General features: G+C 47.7%; 1 pseudogene; it reads right to left on the bottom strand.

The window, feature by feature from the left end:
* Positions 1–3,247: 3,247 nt before the first annotated feature.
* On the bottom strand, positions 3,248–21,472 carry LOC134201763 (uncharacterized; annotated as a pseudogene).
* Between the last annotated feature and the right edge of the window lie 1,350 nt (positions 21,473–22,822).

The raw sequence follows: 22,822 nt of genomic DNA, 5'->3' as shown, positions 1-22,822 counted from the left end.
GCTAGTTACCGTCCGATTAGTCTCCTCCCGACGATAGGCAAAATTTACGAACGGCTCCTTCGGAAACGCCTCTGGGACTTCGTTACCGCGAACAAAATTCTCATAGACGAACAGTTCGGATTCCGCTCTAAACACTCGTGCGTACAACAAGTGCACCGCCTCACGGAGCACATCCTGATAGGGCTAAATAGGCGTAAACAAATCCCGACCGGCGCCCTCTTCTTCGATATCGCGAAGGCGTTCGACAAAGTCTGGCACAACGGTTTGATCTACAAACTGTACAACATGGGAGTGCCAGACAGACTCGTGCTCATCATACGAGACTTCTTGTCGAACCGTTTGTTTCGATATCGAGTAGAGGGAACTCGCTCTCGCCCCCGTCATCTGACTGCCGGAGTCCCGCAAGGCTCCGCGCTCTCCCCGTTATTATTTAGTTTGTATATCAATGATATACCCCGGTCTCCGGAGACCCATCTAGCGCTCTTCGCTGATGACACGGCTATCTACTACTCGTGTAGGAAGATGTCGTTGCTGCATCGGCGACTCCAGATCGCAGTAGCCACCATGGGACAGTGGTTCCGGAAGTGGCGCATCGACATCAACCCCACGAAAAGCACAGCGGTGCTCTTCAAAAGGGGTCGCCCTCCGAATACCACTTCGAGCATCCCACTCCCTAATAGGCGCGCAAACACCTCCGCCGTTAGCCCCGTCACTCTCTTTGGCCAGCCCATACCGTGGGCCTCGCAGGTCAAATACCTAGGCGTCACCCTCGACAGAGGGATGACATTCCGTCCCCATATTAAAACGGTACGCGACCGTGCCGCCTTCATATTAGGACGTCTCTACCCTATGCTTTGCAAGCGAAGCAAACTGTCCCTCCGTAATAAGGTAACTCTCTACAAAACTTGCATACGCCCCGTTATGACGTATGCAAGCGTAGTGTTCGCTCACGCAGCCCGCACCAACTTGAAGCCCCTTCAGGTTATTCAATCCTGATTCTGCAGGATAGCCGTCGGAGCACCATGGTTCCTGAGGAACGTGGATCTCCACGATGACCTGGAGCTCGACTCTGTCAGTAAGTATCTACAGTCGGCATCATTGCGCCATTTCGAGAAGGCAGCACGACATGAGAACCCTCTTGTCGTGGCCGCTGGAAACTACATACCCGATCCTGTAGACCGAATGGTAAACAGTCGACGTCGCCCAAAGCACGTCATTACGGATCCTCCCGATCCATTAACGGTGCTTTTAGGCACCACAAGCACCGGTCACCATCCTCGTCGAACCCGTCGCTTGCGACGAAGGGCTCGACGAGCGAATTAACCCCTAGACACAGCCCACTGAGTTTCTCGCCGGATCTTCTCAGTGGGTCGCGTTTCCGATCTGGTGGTAGATTCTGCGAAGCACTGCTCTTACTAGGGTCAGTGTTAGCAACTCTCCGGTTTGAGCCCCGTGAGCTCACCTACACACGTTAGGGTGAAGCTGAAATAGCCTTTCAAGGCTATCAGCATAGGTAGGAAAAGGAAAAAAAAAAAAAAAAAAAAAAGCAGTTTTGGAAAACGATAGGTATAAATTGAGACATGTAAATAGTTCTAATAGAGTGTACAAATTTCCCCATGAAAACTTACGTGAAATACCTCGAGGCCCGTTCTGAAAATTAAGTGACGATGACGTGACGGCGTACACAGATGGGTTAATTAATCTTGTTCATGAAACTGATCTTAATGATGACGACTCTATCACTGACAATATAGAAGCGACATTTTTGTCCGCAAATAGCGATACAGCAAACATAGTCTGTGGGTAGTGATACAATGTCTGTAAGCTCAGGCACCTCAGGTGCAGGTGTTGGAAATGTAGAAAACGATGGTCGGTCTCGCACTATTTCTGAAGAAATTCCGTATAAATGTTCTGGTTTAAGAAATGTTTTAACAAACGCTACCGTACACGCAGATTAAAAAAAAAAAAGAGAGAATTGTATGTGGCTAGAGAGATGTTAATCCGGACTAGCAAAAAAAAAAAAGAGAAAAAAAAAAAAAAAAGAAAGTGTGAAGTCATTGAAGGGTCTGTCCGGTCCAATGGCTTGGCTATAGGGATTTTCATCCAGATTAGCCACAACAATTAGCTACAGGGATTGCGATTCGGTCTAGCGTTATCCGGTCCAGTTCGAAAAACTGAAGGGATAACAATTCCGGTCTAAGTTAAAAGGGACATACTTACATACCTGAAGAGTTTTAAATGAACTGGCCCAGGTATGTGAGCAGTCTGAAGGTTATTTATAGCCAGTATAGGATTTTCTGAAGAATTATGCGAACCGAACCGTACTAGATTGTTAATATCATAGACCACGTTTTAAGTTGCATCCGTTAATGTCAGGATGAACGAACACGTTTGTTGTTCACAGACATACCATAAGAATGCGCGCACGAGGACGAGCGCACGTCAGTATGGCCGTGACGGCGTTAACGATATTTATGTTATATAGCACGTGCAATAGCAGTGACTCACACAAGCCAGGTGCGCCGGCCGTGTCGTTCCACTCGTAAACAACAGCTGCAACAGAAGTGACTCATAAACCAGCTGCGCCGGCTAGTATAAAAAGGCGGAACGTGCCTTGAAATGAACATTCGTTGGACTGCGTTTGCCTGGTGCACTTACTATATCCTTGTTACGTTGTGTGATTCAGTGACTGTTGTACGTACTGGTTAAGGTTGGACAAGTGTTAAAGTGAATTGTTAAGATAACATATTGTTGATTAAATCAGGAATCAAAAAGTGACATCGTTTTACTTGGTGTTCAACAAGATAATATCTACCCTCAAGCTTACATATACAATAAACTTAACAAAGAACTAAGTATATATCCGATGACATCGTTTAACTGTAAAAAATATGTTATTGAATGGTTGAAAACCAAAAGCTATAAGGATGTGGAAAACATTGTTCAAGCAATGATGTTATAATAAACACACACACCCACGCGCATGCACGCACACACACGCACACACACATACACACACACACACATTATTTCAATTAGTATTAATTTATTTATATTATAAAATTTGTTCTGTTGCTTATTCTTATAAAATATTATGTAAATGGCTATAGAAGAGCGGTATTTCCTAAACAAGCAAGTATTTTGCTTAAAAGGAGATTCCAAACCCTGTATGTTTAATTTATAAGTTGAAGCAATAAATATTTTTTCATTTTTTCATTTTTTTCATTTTCAATTCTATTCCATTCTATCAGCCCATGGACGTCCACTGCTGGACATAGGCCTCCCCCAAGTCTCGCCACAAAGACCGGTCCTGCGCTGCCTGCATCCAACGGATCCCCGCGAACCTCAATAGGTCGTCGGCCCACCTTGTGGGAGGCCTACCCACGCTACGTCTCCCAGTACGCGATCGCCACTCAAGAACCTTCTGGCCCCAACAGCCATCTGTTCCGCGAGCAATGTGTCCTGCTCACTGCAACTTCAGTGTCGCAATTCTTTGGGCTATGTCGGTTACCATGGTTTTCCTGCGAATCTCCTCATTTCTGATTTGATCTCGCAGGGAAACTCCGAGCATAGTCCTCTCCATTGCTCTTTGGGTGACCTTGAGCCTTCTCATAAGGCCCATTGTGAGCGACCACGTCTCAGTGCCATATGTCATCACTGGCAACACACACTGGTCAAAGACTTTCGGCTTGAGACACTGTGGTATTTGTGATGAGAAGATTTTACGTAGTTTTCCGAACACTGCCCATCCGAGCTGGATTCGACGGTTGACCTCTTTTTCGAAGTTGGACTTACCTAGCTGGACAGTGTGTCCCAGGTAAATATACTCGTCAACAACTTCGAGCGTAGAGCCTCCGATCTTTACTGGAGTGGGCGCTACATGAGCATTCAACATAATTTTTGTTTTTTCCTTGTTCATATTTAGACCCACTCGGATAGAAGCCCTACCGAGGTCTTTGAGCATTGTAATGAGGTCCTCCATGGTCTCGGCCATAATCACAATATCATCGGCGAACCGAAGGTGAGTTATGTGCTCGCCGTTGATGTTGATGCCTAGTCCTTTCCAGTCCAGAACTTTGAAAACATCTTCCAGCGCAGCGGTAAATAGTTTCGGAGAAATAACATCTCCTTGCCTCACGCCCCGCTGCAGAAGGATAGGTTCCGAAGCCCGGTCCTGTACTCGGACTGACATATTAGCGTTTTCATACAAACACCTCAACACTTCGATATACCGATAATCAATTTGGCACCGTTGGAGAGACTGTAACACGGCTCAGGTTTCAATCGAATCAAAGGCTTTCTCGTAGTCCACAAATGCTAAAGCAAAGCGGCAGGTTATATTCCTCGGTCTTTTGTACAATCTGCCGCAACGTATGAATGTGGTCTACGGTACTATAGCCTTTTCGGAAACCGGCTTGTTCGGGTGGCTGGAAGTCATTAAACCTGCGCGCGAGACGGTTCGTAATAACTCTTGAGAACAACTTATAGACATGACTCAGAAGTGAGATGGGTCTATAATTCTTCAAACGAGTATTGTCACCCTTTTTGAAGAACCACACACCACACACTTCTGGTCCATGTCAGGGGCACGTTCTCATCGAGAATGACGGAATTAAATAAAATTTGAAGGGCCCGAAGGACTGGTTTTCCACCCGCCTTCAGAAGTTCGACAGTAATTTCATCCTCGCCCGGTGCCTTGTTGTCCTTAAGTTGTTTGAGAGCCTTTCTAATCTCGCACAGGCTGACGTCGGGGATATCTTCGGTATAGTGTCGGACTAATCTAGCTCTTGGATCCTTTGCTAGATATTCCACGGGTTGTCGAGTAGATGTGTATAGCTGTCCATAGAACTTCTCGACCTCTCTCAAAAGCTCAGGCTTGGACGAAATGATCCTGCCATCATCGGTCTTCAGTCTTGTCAACTGACTTTCCCAAAAGACAAATCTCTCGCGAACACTTCGGAGCCTTTGTTTCGTTCTATAGCCTCTTTAATACGCTCAGTATTAAAACGGCGTAAATCAAATTTAAGTGACTTTGAGATCTGTCTGTTGAGATGCCGATATTTAAACGAATCTTCTGAAGACTGCAAAATCATTCCGCGACGTTCTTCCTTGAGTTTGAGAGTAGAGTCTGAGAGTTTTTTGGTTCTGTTTGTACGACGGGCTCCGCGTAATGTCCAACGAGGTCATTTTCCATCCTCGCTCATGGTATGGTTGGGAGTTTCTTATTGGGGCTTAACAGAGGTACATTTTTGTGAGAAAGGTGTAAAAACGAATGCAGTTGTGTATCAAAATACAGTCCTGACGAACCTTGTGGAACCTGTTTCTCATACCATGTTCAATAACAGGCACTGGGTATTCCAACAAGATTCGGCGCCAGCTCATAGAGCGAAGAGCACACAAGACTGGCTGGCGGCGCGTGAAATCGACTTCATCCGGCACGAAGACTGGCCCTCCTCCAGTCCAGATTTGAATCCGTTAGATTACAAGATATGGCAACACTTGGAGGAAAAGGCGTGCTCAAAGCCTCATCCCAATTTGGAGTCACTCAAGACATCCTTGATTAAGGCAGCCGCCGATATTGACATGGACCTCGTTCGTGCTGCGATAGACGACTGGCCGCGCAGATTGAAGGCCTGTATTCAAAATCACGGAGGTCATTTTGAATAAACTTTAGTGTCACAAGAATCTATGTTTTGTTAAGTTCATTTTGGTATATGAATGGTTACATAATGAATAAACTTGTTTCAATTATTTTACATTAAACATGTGACAGAATTTATGACCTGACTAGGTATTTATTGATCTGTATAAGAATGTTTCACATTCAAGTCTTTAAATTGTGCCCGATGTAATTTATCGGTAAGTGTTTGATTATACATAATATGTTTGTTCTGTAATGTGTCATGAACTTCTTTTGTATAATTCATGCTTTATAGGGTTCCAATAGTCCCGTAATTCGTGACTTTATATGTTGGAATACGCTCCGTGGTACGTAACGTCCCGGAATTGTCTCAAGATCTGAGTACTATACTGACTGACGCGAGGGAACTGGTATAACATCAATCCAGGATCCTATCTTCCGAATCACCGTATTCTACACAAAAAGTGACGTATAAATTTGTAATATATTGTTTCATCGCAGAACTTGTAATTACCCTCCATTAATTTTATAACCCTTAAGGGGGGGGGGGGGGGGGGGGGGGGGGGGGGGGGTAGCAGTAGAGAGGTCTAGCCTGATGTAAGCTAGGCTTTGTCTCATACCTGCGCACAGGCGGTCTCGGGGGTGTGAGTACACACCGTGGTCGTTCTTGCGCTGCGAGTTTGGGGCGACAGCGTGGGTTCGGCAGCACCCGAGATGACAAAGCAGCCCTGTTTAGGGAGGCACTGCTTTCCCCGCTCAGCCGGGGAGGGGGCTAGAAAAGGTGCCCTAAAAATTGCTCGTCCCATTTGATAAGTGGTAGTAACCGCGGCTGCCACTGCATCAGTCAAATCGTGGTCGACGTTGCAAAAGAAATATTATAAAAACATCTATCATGACATTTGGGGCGTGGAACGTGAGAACGCTTCTTGATCGAGATGGCAACGTCTGCTCTGAACGCAAGACCGCCATAGTAGCTTGGGAACTTCATCGCTACAACGTAGATGTGGCTGCTCTCAGCGAAACACATCTTGCCGATGAAGGAGAGCTGGTGGAAGTAGGTGCTGGTTATATTTTCTTCTGGAAAGGTACCGCTGCCTCTGAAACGCGACATTCAGGTGTAGGATTTGCCATCAAGAATCACTTAGTAAAGCGATTAGAGGAGTACCCTGTACATATCTCGGACCGCGTTACCACACTGCGAGTTCACCTGGATAAAGACAATTACCTTAATGTCATCAGTGTATATGCTCCAACGCTTGACAAGTCTGATGACATTAAGGACAAATTCTATGGGGAAGTGACTCTTTGCCTTGACAGCATAAACGCCAGAGAGCAGGTACTATTGCTGGGCGACTTCAATGCCAGGGTCGGTCGGGACTATGAGGCTTGGCCTGGAGTTCTGGGTAGACACGGAGTCGGCAACATTAACAGCAATGGTCAGTTGCTGCTCAGTCTTTGTGCTCAATACGGTCTAGCAATTACGAACACTATGTTTAGACTTGCCGCTAAGTACAAGACAACATGGATGCACCCAAGATCCAAGCACTGGCATTTGATCGACTATGCTATCGTAAGGCAAAGAGATTTCAGCCAAGTGCAGATCACCCGTGTTATGCGTGGTGCACACTGCTGGTCTGACCACCGACTTATTGTCACCAAGCTACGACTCCGCCTCCGCCGCCCGCGTAGATCTCCTATGAAAAAGCTTGCGTCTTTGGACATAGACAAGCTAAGAGATCCTGAGGTGAGGAAGAACTATGCTGAAGTTTTGTCTAAGAAGCTGTTGCCAGTTAATGAGACAGGTGATGTTGATGCTGACTGGGGAGCTTTATCATCTCATATCATGGATACCGCTTCAATTGCACTGGGTAGGAAATGCCGTCGTAATGAAGACTGGTTTGATGGAAATGATGAAGTTTTGCGGGCGGCACTCGACAAACACCGTGATCTCTTGCGACAGCACAGAAGGCGTACAGGAAGCGTTGCGGCGGTCAAAGCTAGTGACCTCGAATTGCGCAAGCTGTCTCGACAAATAAAAGACAAGTGGTTGCAGGACAAAGCTATTCATATGCAATGGCTCACTGACACAAACCAGCTCGGTGAGTTCTATAGCGAGGTGCGCAAGCTGATGGGTACATCCAACCATGCAAAGGTTCCTTTAAGGGCTCTAGATAGTAGGCACCTCTTAACATGCAAGGAGGATGTACTAAGGCGCTGGGCAGAGCACTTCAATGCCCTGCTGAATGTGGATCGATCAGCAGATCTGCAAAGCATCGCTTTAATGCCTCAACTCCCTCTTGCCCTTGAGCTGGACGAGCCCCTATTGCGTGACGAGGTTGTTACTGCCATCAGACAGCAAAAAAATAAAAGGGCGGCTGGCGCTGACCTTATACCAGGAAAGCTGATCAAGTACGGTGGAGAGGATTTGCACACGTTGGTTTGGGAACTGTTTGTTCGTATGTGGGAGGAAGAGCGCGTTCCGGATAGCTTTAAAGTATCGCGCATAACTGCTCTCTATAAGAACAGGGGCGACCGATCTGACTGCGACTCCTACCGCGGTATTTCGCTCCTATCGGCCCCGGGAAAGGTCTTTGCTAGGGTACTCTTAAACCGCCTAAAGGACTTATCTGAAAAGATCCTGCCCGAAACTCAGTTTGACTTCCGACCGGATCGAGGCACATGCGAAGCGATTTTCTCTGTGCGTCAACTACAAGAAAAGAGCAGAGAACAGGGTCGTCAGCTGTACCTCTGTTTTGTTGACCTGGAGAAGGCTTTTGACAGCGTGCCTCGCGAAGCCTTGTGGTTGGTGTTACGGAAACTCGGATGCACGGAAAAGTTTGTGGCGCTTCTTAGACTCCTGCATGACGACATGCAATGCTGCGTCACTGTAGATGGTGAACAGTAAATATACTACAATTTAATATACGTATGTATAAAATAATAAAATACATACATACACATAATTACACACACTATAATATACATGTAAAGCAATAATATATAAATACACATGAAAATACACAATTTAGTATTATAATTAAGAATGGCTAAAAAAATAATAATAATAATTATAATTGAAAAATAAAATAAATTAGTTTGGAGATGATTCTTCCAGTTTTTTGTGGATGTATTCGCGAACTTTGAGTTTAAAAGTAAAACGATTGCTGGTCATCCTGATTTTTTTGGGAAGCGAATTCCATAATATTATGGACTGTACAATAAAAGAAGAATGTAAAAAATCTGAGCGATGGATAGGACATTGTAAGAGACGATTATGTGAGGAACGTAGACTTCTCTCATGGCTTGCGTTCAAGTATCTAAAATGCGATTTTAAGTAAGAGGGTGAGGAGGCAGAGTCCTAAAGAGAAAATTAGGTAGTCAGCGCTCTTTCCTCTCTACGCTGACGGATCGGTAACCATTTCAGACGAGTTCGATGCGCGGACACATGGTCATATTTTCTAATATTAAAAACGAATCGAATGCAATTATTGAGAAGGCGGTCTAGTTTGTTGAGAAGATCTGCATTCAGGTCATAGTAGCACCCATCACCGTAGTCGACCATAGGGAAAATTAAAGTCTGCACGAGCATGGCCTTTACATTCGATGGTAGCATATTTTTTTGGCGATAGAGAGATCGCAAGGACCTGATGACTTTTTGACTAATGGATGTTATTTGCGCCCTCCATACAAGTGTAGTGTCAATGTGTAATCCAAGATTTTTGACGTTTTGGCTAAAGGGGATGATTATATCATTGAAAACAACAGGCGGCAACTTAAAATTACTGATTTTACTCATATTTCGGTGGCTACCAACAATTATCGCTTGGCATTTGGTAGGATTCACCGCCAGACCAAACCTATCGGACCAATTTTTGATTGATTTTAAATCATGGTTTAATTTGGTAATAGTGTCCGATACGTGATCAACATCGGTTTGTGCATTCAGTTGTAGATCATCGGCGTAAAGATGAAATGCACACCTTAGCTCAGGGGTGAGAAAATTTATAAAAATTGAAAACAAGAGAGCAGAGAGGACACCGCCTTGTGGGACCCCAGAATCAAGATTACACCAGTTTGATGAGAATTCGTCATTACGAACAGATTGCTGACGCCCCTTAAGATGGGAAGAGAACCAATCCAACGCCCCTTTTGAGACGTTGAGATGGGAGAAGATGGAAAGAAGGATTTCGGACAAACGGTGTTAAACGCGTTTGAGAAATCAACCAAAACTAGTATAGTGATTTTGGATTTTTCCAAACCCACCCTGATATCACTTGTCACTTTCAGAAGCGTGGAAACAATACTGTGGCCTGATCTAAGCCCAGATTGAAAAGGGCTAGTGAGGGAATTATTAAATATATATCGAGAAAGCTGTGTCAGGTGTAGGGTCACACACACATGCTTAATAACGTACGTGGCGTGTTACCTGGCTACGTAATGCAAGGTATCATCTTCACCATTCCACGCTTGTGGGAAAAATATATTGGGACGACAGTCCAGTTGTAACGGTCATACAGCGAACACAGTTCCACTTAGATAGCTATAATAAAACTGTATGTAGCTATTGTATTTTCCGTAAATATATAAGTTGTGAGTTAGTAACCTCATCCTAAGCTGGTGACCCTGACTGAAGACTCAAGAATTCGTGAGTGTCAACTTCGTGCATTAGTTAGAATGACTACACCGACTTCCCACGCTCCACCGATGCCGCCATCAGAAGTCATGGCGATGTCCCTATCATCCCGCATCCCTGAATTTTGGACAGACCAACCTCGCGTTTGGTTCATCAGGGTAGAAGCCATACTAGCACCTCAGAAGATGGGGGATGAAAGCAAGTTCGACTTAGTCGTCTCAAAACTACCAAAAGAAGTAATCATACAGATCACAGACTTCATAAGCAAGCCACCGGATGCCAACAAATTTCAAGCGCTGAAAGGTAAACCTCCTAACACTATACGAGGACTCCAAAGCGAGGCAAATAGAAAAACTGATAGGAGAGATGGAGTTGGGAGACCTAAAACCCTCTCAGCTACTACACTGCATGCGAGACCTGGCCCGAGACAAGATTCCGGACGACACGTTAAGTGTTATAGCAAGGACACCTTCCATCGACTGTTCGAGCCGTGCTGACAGTAACAGAGACCAAAGACTTCGACAACCTGGCGATGATTGCAGACAATGTTGCGGATGTCACACGCGCCAGCCACGTTTCAACAATAGTTCAGAAAGCACCATCACGAGCGGAGAGAACGCAGGCACCCAGCAAGACCAGTATAGCAAGCATAACGGCCGAACTAGCGAAAATCAATGCTAGACTGAGCAACATTGAGCGTTCCCGATCAAGGATAAGTGCAAACCATTTTCGGCAGCTCTCCCGCTCCAAGTCTGGAGTACGGGCTCTTGGCCCGTACTCCAGTCGCCAGACTCCGCACGTAGATGCGTTTCACCCTGCGCGTGGAAACAAAGAGAAGACAAGATGGACAACCGGAAGCAGAGCGACGGCCAGAAATTTAAAACCCTCAGACTATAAGTTATATGCAGCTAATGGTACTGAAATTTCAACTTATGGTGTAACTGTACTTACTTTAGTACTGAACTTTAAACTTCGTAGACCGTACCGTTAGCCTTCGCGTGGAAATTCACTGTTGCAGACGTTTCTAAGCCCATAATCGGAGTGGATTTCTTGTCTTACTACAACTTACTCGTCGATTGCAGAAAACAGCGTATTATTGATGGCATCACTTCTCTGTCTGCAGTCGCGACATCTATCGGGATGACTAAAGACCTTCCTTCTGTCAAAGCCGTCACTGGTGAAACTGACTTCCACGATATTCTGCGAGAGTTCCCAGAAATCACAAGGCCAGCAGGTATGCTCTCTACCACATTTAAGCATAACACCGTCCATAATATCAGAACTACACCGGGACCTCCAGTTGCTTGCAAGCCTCGACGTTTGGATTCAGCACGCATGCAAGCCGCGAAGAAAGAGTTCGAGGATATGTTGGCAAGCGGCGTAGCCCGGCGTTCAGAGAGTGCGTGGTCTTCTGCTCTGCACTTGGTGAAGAAGAAAGATGACGGATGGCGTCCTTGTGGCGATTACCGATCACTGAATGCGAGGACGATACCTGATAGGTATCCAATACGCCACATCCATGACTTCTCACAACAACTTTCTGGATGTTCCGTCTTTTCTAAAAATGATTTGGTGAAGGCTTATCATCAGATAGCCGTGAATCCTGAGGTATTACCTAAAACAGCCATCACTACTCCTTTTGGACTTTACGAATTTCCATTTATGACCTTTGGTTTGAGGAATGCCGCTCAGACATTCCAAAGGTTCATAGATGAGGTGCTACTAGGCCTCGACTTCACCTACGGATATATTGATGATATATTATTGTTTTCTTCATCGCTAGAGGAACATAAGTGTCATCTACGTCAATTCTTTGATCGTCTCCGGCAGTATGGCATTCTGGTGAACACAATAAAATGTACTTTTGGTCAATCGGTCGTGGAATTCCTAGGATTTGAAGTATCTGCTACAGGTACTAAACCATTGGACACTAAAGTCCAAGCTATCCAGGAATTCTGCTCCTAAAACTGTGAAAGAGCTCCGAAGATTCCTAGGCATGCTTAATTTCTACCGCCGTTTCATACCTAATGCCGCCCAGTTACAAGCTCCGTTGAACAACGCTCTGGCAGAAGTTAAAATGAAAGGTTCACATCCTGTGGATATGGATGCAGTCATGTTAAAAGCCTTTGAGGACTGTAAAACTTCTTTATCTCAGGCAACGCTTTTGTCTCATCCGGATCCAACAGCCGATCTTGCGATTGTCACTGACGCGTCTCGCACAGCGATCGGAGCTGTTCTACAACAAAGGAGAGGTGAACATTGGGAACCACTCGCTTTCTACTCCCACAAGCTTAGTTCCACCCAATCGAAGTACAGTCCATATGATCGAGAATTACTGTCAGTTTATGAGGCAATAAAGCACTTTCGACACATGATCGAAGCGAGAAATTTCACTGTCTTCACTGATCATAAACCGCTGACTTTTGCCTTCTCAGTAAACAGAGAGAAATGTTCACCAAGGCAATTCAGATATCTCGACTACATATCACAGTTTACTACGGATATTAAATATATACCTGGAAAGGATAACGTAGTCGCCGACGCACTTTCTCGGGTAGATGAAGTCGCTCCATGTATCGACTATGAGCGTCTTGCACGATCTCAGGAACAGTTTACAGAGCTGCAAGATCTTCTGCGTAATGGAAGTTCCCTGAAATTAGAAAAGTTATCTTCCGAGTATACTAGCTTACCCGTTTATTGCGACACCAGTCTGCATCCTCCACGACCCAACGCGACGTAAAGTCTCGCATCGCCGAAGTCCGAGATGCCAGATGGTCTGATTTCTTAGAAGGACTCGCACCCTCCCAAAGGTCTTACTACCGCTTAGCTCGTACTCTCAAATCGGATACGGTAGTAGCTATGCCCCCCCTCGTAGGCCCCTCAGGCCGACTCGCGGCGTTTGATGATGACGAAAAAGCAGAGTTGCTGGCCGATACATTGCAAACCCAGTGCACGCCCAGCACTCAATCCGTGGACCCTGTTCATGTAGAATTAGTAGACAGTGAGGTAGAACGCAGAGTCTCCTTGCCACCCTCGGATACGTTACCATCCGTCACCCCGATGGAAGTTAAAGACTTGATCAAAGACCTACGTCCTCGCAAGGCTCCCGGTTCCGACGGTATATCCAACCGCGTTATTAAACTTCTACCCGTCCAACTCATCGTGATGTTGGCATCTATTTTCAATGCCGCTATGGCGAACTGTATCTTTCCCGCGGTGTGGAAAGAAGCGGACGTTATCGGCATACATAAACCCGGTAAACCAAAAAGTCATCCGACGAGCTACCGCCCGATTAGCCTCCTCATGTCTCTAGGCAAACTGTATGAGCGTCTGCTCTACAAACGCCTCAGAGACTTCGTCTCATCCAAGGGCATTCTCATCGATGAACAATTCGGATTCCGTACAAATCACTCATGCGTTCAACAGGTGCACCGCCTCACGGAGCACATTCTTGTGGGGCTTAATCGACCAAAACCGTTATACACGGGAGCTCTCTTCTTCGACGTCGCAAAAGCGTTCGACAAAGTCTGGCACAACGGTTTGATTTTCAAACTATTCAACATGGGTGTGCCGGATAGTCTCGTGCTCATCATACGGGACTTCTTGTCGAACCGCTCTTTTCGATATCGAGTCGAGGGAACCCGCTCCTCCCCACGACCTCTCACAGCTGGAGTCCCGCAAGGCTCTGTCCTTTCACCCCTCCTATTTAGCTTATTCGTTAACGATATTCCCCGGTCGCCGCCGACCCATTTAGAACGCGGCACGGTCACGGACTGATTTTATATGCGGGCGGAATGTCATCGATGCATCCAGGGTAACGCCCAGGTATTTGACCTTCCTGGCCCAGGGTATGGATTGACTAAAGAGAGTAATCGGGGGTGTGAGATTCCTCCTCCTAATACGGGAGGAAATCCGTGTGGAGCTTCCCCTCTGAAATAGCACCGCAGTACTTTTCGCTGGGTTGATGTCTATGCGCCATTTCCGGAACCACTGTCCTAGGGCTAGGGCTGCGCTCTGAAGCTTCTTCGCGATTAGGGACTTGTTTCTACTGGAATAGTAAACAGTCGTGTCGTCGGCGAATAAAGCTAAATGGGTCGGCGGCGACCGGGGAATATCGTTAACGAATAAGCTAAATAGGAGGGGTGAAAGGACAGAGCCTTGCGGGACTCCAGCTGTGAGAGGTCGTGGGGAGGAGCGGGTTCCTTCGACTCGATATCGAAAAGAGCGGTTCGACAAGAAGTCCCGTATGATGAGCACGAGACTATCCGGCACGCCCATGTTGAATAGTTTGAAAATCAAACCGTTGTGCCAGACTTTGTCGAACGCTTTTGCGATGTCGAAGAAGAGAGCTCCCGTGTATAACGGTTTTGGTCGATTAAGTCCCACAAGAATGTGCTCCGTGAGGTGGTGCACCTGTTGTACGCATGAGTGATTTGCACGGAATCCGAATTGTTCATCGATGAGAATGCCCTTGGATGAGACGAAGTCTCTGAGGCGTTTGTAGAGCAGACGCTCATACAGTTTGCCTAGAGACATGAGGAGGCTAATCGGGCGATAACTCGTCGGATTATTTTTTGGTTTACCGGGTTTGTGTATGCCGATAACGTCCGCTTCTTTCCACACCGTGGGAAAGATACAGTTAGCCATAGCGGCATTGAAAATAGATGCCAACATCACGATGAGTTGGACGGGTAAAAGTTTAATAACGCGGTTAGATATACCGTCGGAACCGGGAGCCTTGCGAGGACGTAGGTCTTTGATCAGGTCTTTAACTTCCATTGAGGTGACGGGCGGTAACGCGTCCAAGGGTGGCAAGGAGGCTCTGCGTTCTACCTCACTGTCTACTAATTCTACATGAACAGGATCCGCGGATTGAATGCTAGGCATGCACTGGGCTTGCAATGTATCGGCCAGCAGCTCTGCTTTTTCGTCATCATCGAACGCCGCGAGTCGGCCTGAGGGGCCTACGAGGGGGGGCATAGTTACTACCGTATCCGATTTGAGAGTACGAGCTAAGCGGTAGTAAGATCTTTGAGAGGGCGCGAGTCCTTCTAAGAAATCAGACCATCTGGCATCTCGGACTTCGGTGATGCGAGACTTTACGTCGCGTTGTAGGGCACGCATTCGAATACGATTTTCCGCGGTAGGATACCTATCGTACGCACGGATTGAGGCGTTCTTAGCTCTAAGGAGTTCCCTAATATCGTCGGGCAATTTGAAGCGGTGAAGGAAGTCCTCCGCTACAACTTGCTTCGATGACCTATCTAATGTCGAGGTGATGTGTGACGTTACGATGTCTATGGCTTCAGCGGTATCCTGAGGAGACGGGATAGAGTCCGGACTAAACGGAAGCGATGGTGGATCAGATTCAGCTAGGCTGATGCCCAGCGTGTGCCAATCCACCACAGTCCTCGTGACGGGAACGGAATCGGGAGCGCGACCGAGCTTCATAATGACGGGACGATGGTCTGAATCTAACTCTGAAACTACTTCAATCGAATGTAAGCGCAGAGTTACGTTTTTTATTAACGCTATGTCGAGTATATCCGGGCGATGCGCGATATTTAGCGGGTAGTGAGTCGGGGTCAGCGGAGCGACGATATCGAAGGCGAGATCATCGACTAACGCGTCGAGGCGCCTGCCATTAGGGGTTGTGATGTGAGAGTTCCACCTGACGTGTTTACAATTTAGGTCACCCGCCAGAATGACAGAGCTTCCCATGCCGAGCAGCGCCTCAATATCACTACTTAGAACAATTTTATCCGGTGGAAGATAAACGGACGCGATAACGATCGGCGCGTGTCCAGTCAGTGAGATTCGGCATACTGATGCTTCGATGTTAGAAAGCGCGGGGGGGTCGAGTGGGACGCAATGCAGGGCTCTTCTATAGTAAATGACGGTACCACCACCACGAGCAGTGAGCCTGTCGTTCCTAACCATGTTGTAGTTCGCGATTTTAGGGTCGCGGCGCGCGGGCTTAAGCAGGGTCTCCTGCACCAAAAAGATGTCAATTTGATGGTCACGCAAAAAATCACAAACCTGATCACGTTGATTTGCGAGACCGTAAGCGTTAAAAAATCCTATCGTTATGGATAGGGGCTTGATTCTACTTATGTACGCCATTGATTACCGGCGGAGTGAGGGGAGGACGTACGTATTTAACGACGCGTATACGTCAGCGTATTCTTGCACAACGGCGATGAAGTGTTGTGCAGTGGAGGCGGCGCGAATGGCGTCGCCCAAAGCATTAACGCGATCAAAGTTGATCGACTGAAAAAAGTCGATCGCTAGAGCGAGATTGTCGGACGAGGTCGGAGGGCAGGTCGCGGGGGAGGGACGAGTCACGGGGGAGGGACGTATCGCGGATGTGGGACGAGTCGCGGGGGAGAGAGTTGTAGCCGTGTTCGTGTACGGCAACGGTTTAGCCCAGGCCGAGACGCTGGGCACCGACGCCGGCACGAAAGCAGGCTTAGCCTTCGGCACAGAGGGTGCCGTGGCTTTGATGTCTGGGCCGAAAGCTCGGAGGCGGTTTTGGCGGGCAACGCGGCGATTTATTTTAGGGGCTCGGGGACAACCACGGTAATTCGCGGGGTGACCCTGTGTTCGGCACAGGACGCAGCTAGGCGGTTCCGTAGCGGTTTTTTGATCGCGAGTGCAAAGGCTCGTGGCGTGATCGCCCAAACACTTGACGCATCGGGAGCGCGCGTGGCAATTACGGGAAGAGTGCCCGTACAACTGACAGTTATGGCACTGGCTCGGAGTGCCTTTTTTATGGGGGGTTTCGACGGTTATTCCGGAAAGCCTACAGACTGTTCGTACGTTGAAAATTTGCTTGCCCTCGGGGGTAGGCTGGAGAGCGACGAGAACCATATTGTATGGCTCCCTCCCACGTCCTGTGTGCATGCGGTGCACGGAATTGACCGGCAGACCTTGTTCTAGAAGGTCGGCCTTGACGAGATCGGCATCTAATTCCTTTGGGATGCCGCGTATGACCGCGCGAAGTTCACGCTCCTCCTGAAGCGTATAAGTATGGAAACTTATACGCTCCTTTCGGAGGTAGCTTGAGAGGGCCTTATGGTCGTCGGGTGTCGTTACCTTAATTTGAATCCCGTTCGCGAGGTTACGGGCGCTGATAAAATTAATTTTTTTGGCCTGAAGGGCCAGGGAAACTCGGTCCCAAGCTGCCTTCTCTTGAAGGATTACCGGGGGAGGGGTCTGAGTTTTATTTTGTGCCACTGGACGCGGCGACGGTGTGGCACGGGCAGGGGGAGCGACGGGAGTCGGAGGGCGAGGGCGCGACGCGTTCGCGGCTTTACTAATTTTAGCGGCCGCGGGAGCTCGGGACTCCGCAGCGCGCTTCTTACCCTTTTGTACCAGGGTGAATCCATCCGTCGATGAGGCGGGGGCGAGGTCGACCTCCATGTCCGAGTCAGAGTCGGAGGACGAGGAGGCAGCAGGTTCGGGAGCAGGCGACCTACGGGCAGATGCAGGACGTCCGTCGGACCCTACGGAACCCGCGGATGATCGCGCCAGAGGAGCGGCGGCCACGGCGGACGACGCAGCAGTTTTACCCACTAGTATAGGCGACGCGGGAGCGGCAGGCATGGCGGACGCTGCGGTGTACGACGCGGGAGCGACGAGCATGGCGGAATTCGCGAGAGGGCTCACGGCGTGATCGGCCTTGAAAGCCAGAAACTCAGAAGTGAGCTTTGGGTGGCGAAGTCGGAGGAATTCTGTAAATAAAGCTTCCATGATGTCTGACCCAGGTGGGGCTGTCCCGGGTCTTAAACACACTCGCCTTGCGGCGAGGCCCCAACTTCTCGGTACTTAGCGGTTCGATTGAACACAGGTGGCGATGCGGCACAATTACTGCAGGAAAAAGAAAGAACAACAAAAAAAAAGGAAACAACAAAAATAAACCAAAACAAAACAAACACTTCCAGGAGCACACTTTGTCGGCAGATGTGCCACGAACAAAAGCCGGGTGAACAAAGGCCGGACTAACAATAAAACCAGGCGAACAATGGCCGGGCGATTGAGTGGTCGATGAGCACGTCCGCAGGCAGCGGGTGCTTCTGACGGACTGTGATGTCTTATTGTACTGAATGTTCGGGTGCAATCTATACTAATATTATAAAGCTAAAGAGTTTGTTTGTTTGAACGCGCTAATCTCAGGAACTACTGGTCCGATTTGAAAAATTCTTTCAGTGTGAGATAGCCCATTTATGGAGGAAGGCTATAGGCTAAATAACATCACGGTAAGACCAATGCAAGCAGAGCAACAATAAAGAATGTTTAAAAATCGGATTTTTTTTTTTTCCCTTTTGAGAGCTTCCGCTGCGTGCGCTGCAGAAACAGTTAAAGTTTCGCTAAAATAATGTATGACAGAATTGTTCCCCTTTAAAAATCCTAAAAAAAGTTCGGAACAGCATATGTCTGTATGTTAAAGTTGACTCACTATAACATTTTTTATGCTAACCAAATTTGTTCTAAAATAAAGCAGTAATTGTGAACTATTCACGCCGACGAAGCCGCAGAAAAAAGCTAATAAATTATAGACCTTTTATTATTACCAAGTAAACCCTATACAAGTTTACTTAAGATTTTATTAAATATATTTCTATTCAATTCTATTCCATTCTATCAGCCCATGGACGTCCACTGCTGGACATAGGCCTCCCCCAAGTCTCGCCACAAAGACCGGTCCTGCGCTGCCTGCATCCAACGGATCCCCGCGAACCTCAATAGGTCGTCCGCCCACCTTGTGGGAGGCCTACCCACGCTACGTCTCCCAGTACGCGATCGCCACTCAAGAACCTTCTGGCCCCAACAGCCATCTGTTTCGCGAGCAATGTGTCCTGCTCACTGCCACTTCAGTGTCGCAATTCTTTGGGCTATGTCGGTTACCATGGTTTTCCTGCGAATATCCTCATTTCTGATTTGATCTCGCAGGGAAACTCCGAGCATAGTCCTCTCCATTGCTCTTTGGGTGACCTTGAGCCTTCTCATAAGGCCCATTGTGAGCGACCACGTCTCAGTGCCATATGTCATCACTGGCAACACACACTGGTCAAAGACTTTCGGCTTGAGACACTGTGGTATTTGTGATGAGAAGATTTTACGTAGTTTCCGAACACTGCCCATCCGAGCTGGATTCGACGGTTGACCTCTTTTTCGAAGTTGGACTTACCTAGCTGGACAGTGTGTCCCAGGTAAATATACTCGTCAACAACTTCGAGCGTAGAGCCTCCGATCTTTACTGGAGTGGGCGCTACATGAGCATTCAACATAATTTTTGTTTTTTCCTTGTTCATATTTAGACCCACTCGGATAGAAGCCTTACCGAGGTCTTTGAGCATTGTACTGAGGTCCTCCGTGGTCTCGGCCATAATCACAATATCATCGGCGAACCGAAGGTGAGTTATGTGCTCGCCGTTGATGTTGATGCCTAGTCCTTTCCAGTCCAGAACTTTGAAAACATCAGAAGGATAGGTTCCGAAGCCCGGTCCTGTACTCGGACTGACATAATATTAGCGTTTTCATACAAACACCTCAACACTTCGATATACCGATAATCAATTTGGCACCGTTGGAGAGACTGTAACACGGCCCAGGTTTCAATCGAATCAAAGGCTTTCTCGTAGTCCACAAATGCTAAAGCAAAGCGGCAGGTTATATTCCTCGGTCTTTTGTACAATCTGCCGCAACGTATGAATGTGGTCTACGGTACTATAGCCTTTTCGGAAACCGGATTGTTCGGGTGGCTGGAAGTCATTAAACCTGCGCGCGAGACGGTTCGTAATAACTCTCGAGAACAACTTATAGACATGACTCAGAAGTGAGATGGGTCTATAATTCTTCAAACGAGTATTGTCACCCTTTTTGAAGAACCACACACCACACACTTCCGGTCCATGTCAGGGGCACATTCTCATCGAGAATGACGGAATTAAATAAATTTTGAAGGGCCCGAAGGACTGGTTTTCCACCCGCCTTCAGAAGTTCGACAGTAATTTCATCCTCGCCCGGTGCCTTGTTGTCCTTAAGTTGTTTGAGAGCCATTCTAATCTCGCACAGGCTGACGTCGGGGATATCTTCGGTATAGTGTCGGACTAATCTAGCTCTTGGATCCTTTGCTAGATATTCCACGGGTTGTCGAGTAGATGTGTATAGCTGTCCATAGAACTTCTCGACCTCTCTCAAAAGCTCAGGCTTGGACGAAATGATCCTGCCATCATCGGTCTTCAGTCTTGTCAACTGACTTTCCCAAGAGACAAATCTCTCGCGAACACTTTGGAGCCTTTGTTTCGTTCTATAGCCTCTTTAATACGCTCAGTATTAAAACGGCGTAGATCAAATTTAAGTGACTTTGAGATCTGTCTGTTGAGATGCCGATATTTAAACGAATCTTCTGAAGACTGCAAAATCATTCCGCGACGTTCTTCCTTGAGTTTGAGAGTAGAGTCTGAGAGTTTTTTGGTTCTGTTTGTACGACGGGCTCCAAAAAACTTGGAACTAATCGTATGGACAGCATTCACAAACCCGTCATTGTAATCGTCCACGGAGCCTCCTAGGCAATCGAAGCGGTTTTGAAGTTCAAGCTGAAAGTGCCCAGAACTTTGGATCTGAGCTGGTGCTGGACGGAGCGTAGACCTTATCAGTCGGAATCTCTCAAGCTTAATATTGAGGTTCAATGTGCCTCTTACCATCCGATGATCACTTCCTGTTTTAACTGTATTGATCACAGAGACATCATTGAATATTTGCCTTTTTGTCGACATAACGAAATCTATCTCATTTTTGATGGCACCATTGGGGCTCATCCAGGTCCACTTCCTGTGATTCCGTTTTTGGAAGAAAGAGTTCATCATAAATAATTTTTCTTTCTCCATGAAACCGGCAAGTAAGTTTCCCCGGTGATTTCGATTCCCAAATCCAAATGGTCCCACTCGCAGCTCCCCCTCGCACCGTTTACCCAGTCTGGCGTTGAAATCCCTCATGACAATGGTGAAGTGAGTTGTAAAGCTATGCCTGGCTCTGGAAATGTCCTCATACATAGTCTCTACCTCATCGTCGGAGTGTGCCGAGGTCGGAGCGTAAACCTGTATGATCTTCAACGAATACTTTTTGGTGATTCTGAGTACAAGGTACGCCACCCTGGTCGACACACTCTCGATTTTGAACACATTATTCACAAGGGACTTGTGGACGATAAATCCGACACCGCCTTGAGACAGATGATCACCTTCCCGAAAATAGAGCAAGTTACCGGACCTCAGAGTTATCGTGTCCTCTCCCTCTCTTCGGACTTCAGGTAAGCCCACAATGTCCCACCGTAACCTGCTCAATTCTTCCTAGAGTTCCACAATCTTCTCATCGGTCCGCAGTGTTCGCACGTTATATGTTGCCAGCTCCAGTCGTCGTTTTTTATGGTATTCGGATCTCTGCCGGAGATTCTTAGCACCCCCTGCCCCGCCGTTGCCTTGACCGCTACCGTAGCCAGGAATAGCGGAGCTGCCGGAGACTGGGGGGCAGTTTTTATTTGTGTCAGCCATGGGGGGTTGCCATAATCGGGGTGCCTGGCAGAAAACCTCCCCGAGTGTTCAGTGGCTGCTGGTCCTTTTGTTTTCTTGAGAGGACGAGCAGGCGCTGGGCCGGTGCACCCTGGGCGTGGGCAACAGTCTCCTCGTGAGGGGTGAGAAAGAGGAGATTGTTGCCCACGGCGAATTTCTGCCGGGGCGGAGGAGTCGCTCCCGAGGGCTCTCTATCTGCGCTCTGCAGCTGCAGAGTACACGACTAGGGAGCAAGGAGGGGTAGACCACGGGCTGTTTTACAGTTCGTGGCCTAGGGGTCTCCGCTACGTGTACGTCGCGGTGATCGAGGTGGAGAAGACCGTGGGTTGCTCCTCAACCTGCGGCCTAGGGGCATCCGTGGCGAGGTGATTAAACCACGGTGCCGGGTGGTGGCTAGTTTAAGTTAGTTTAGTTTCGTTTAAAAAAAATAAAAAAAAAAATTGCTTGTAGATACCGACCAGCGGGCGGTATATCCTGCACCGGAGGCATCTGCGGGCCTCGGGAGGATCAAACACCCTCCCAAAAAGAGCGGCCACATCGCCTTGGGGAAGTTATGTGCGTACCACCCACTTCTTTAATATGAAAATGGCTAACTATGAGAGAGATTTGTCATGCGACCCGGCTGACGCCCGGCGCTCGCAGGTACCCGGGCCTGCGAGTGATAAATTGGTTACCGATGGACGCGCAGGAGTAGGCGACCAGGCCCCTGTTGCTGATAATATTACTGGAAGCAGTTATTTTGAAAATATTGACGGAGGACCGCGTGGGTCGTCTTCCGTTAGAAAACGCTCACGCGACAATGCTCCAGTGGGAGATGGGTCGGTGGATCTGTCCTCAGATGAGGAAGGCTTGCTGCCCCCCAAGAAATTACCGACCACGAGGAGAGGTCGGCAGGCTTCGAGAGGAGTGAGTGCTTCACGGCCGCGGAGGAACGCACAGGGTAGGTTCGTGTGCTCCAATACTTCGGCTGCCAGC

The sequence above is a fragment of the Bombyx mori genome, chromosome W (assembly GCF_030269925.1).
Source record: "Bombyx mori chromosome W, ASM3026992v2".
Taxonomy (NCBI): Eukaryota; Metazoa; Arthropoda; class Insecta; order Lepidoptera; family Bombycidae; genus Bombyx; species Bombyx mori.
This window is presented reverse-complemented; position numbering and strand designations above follow the sequence as displayed.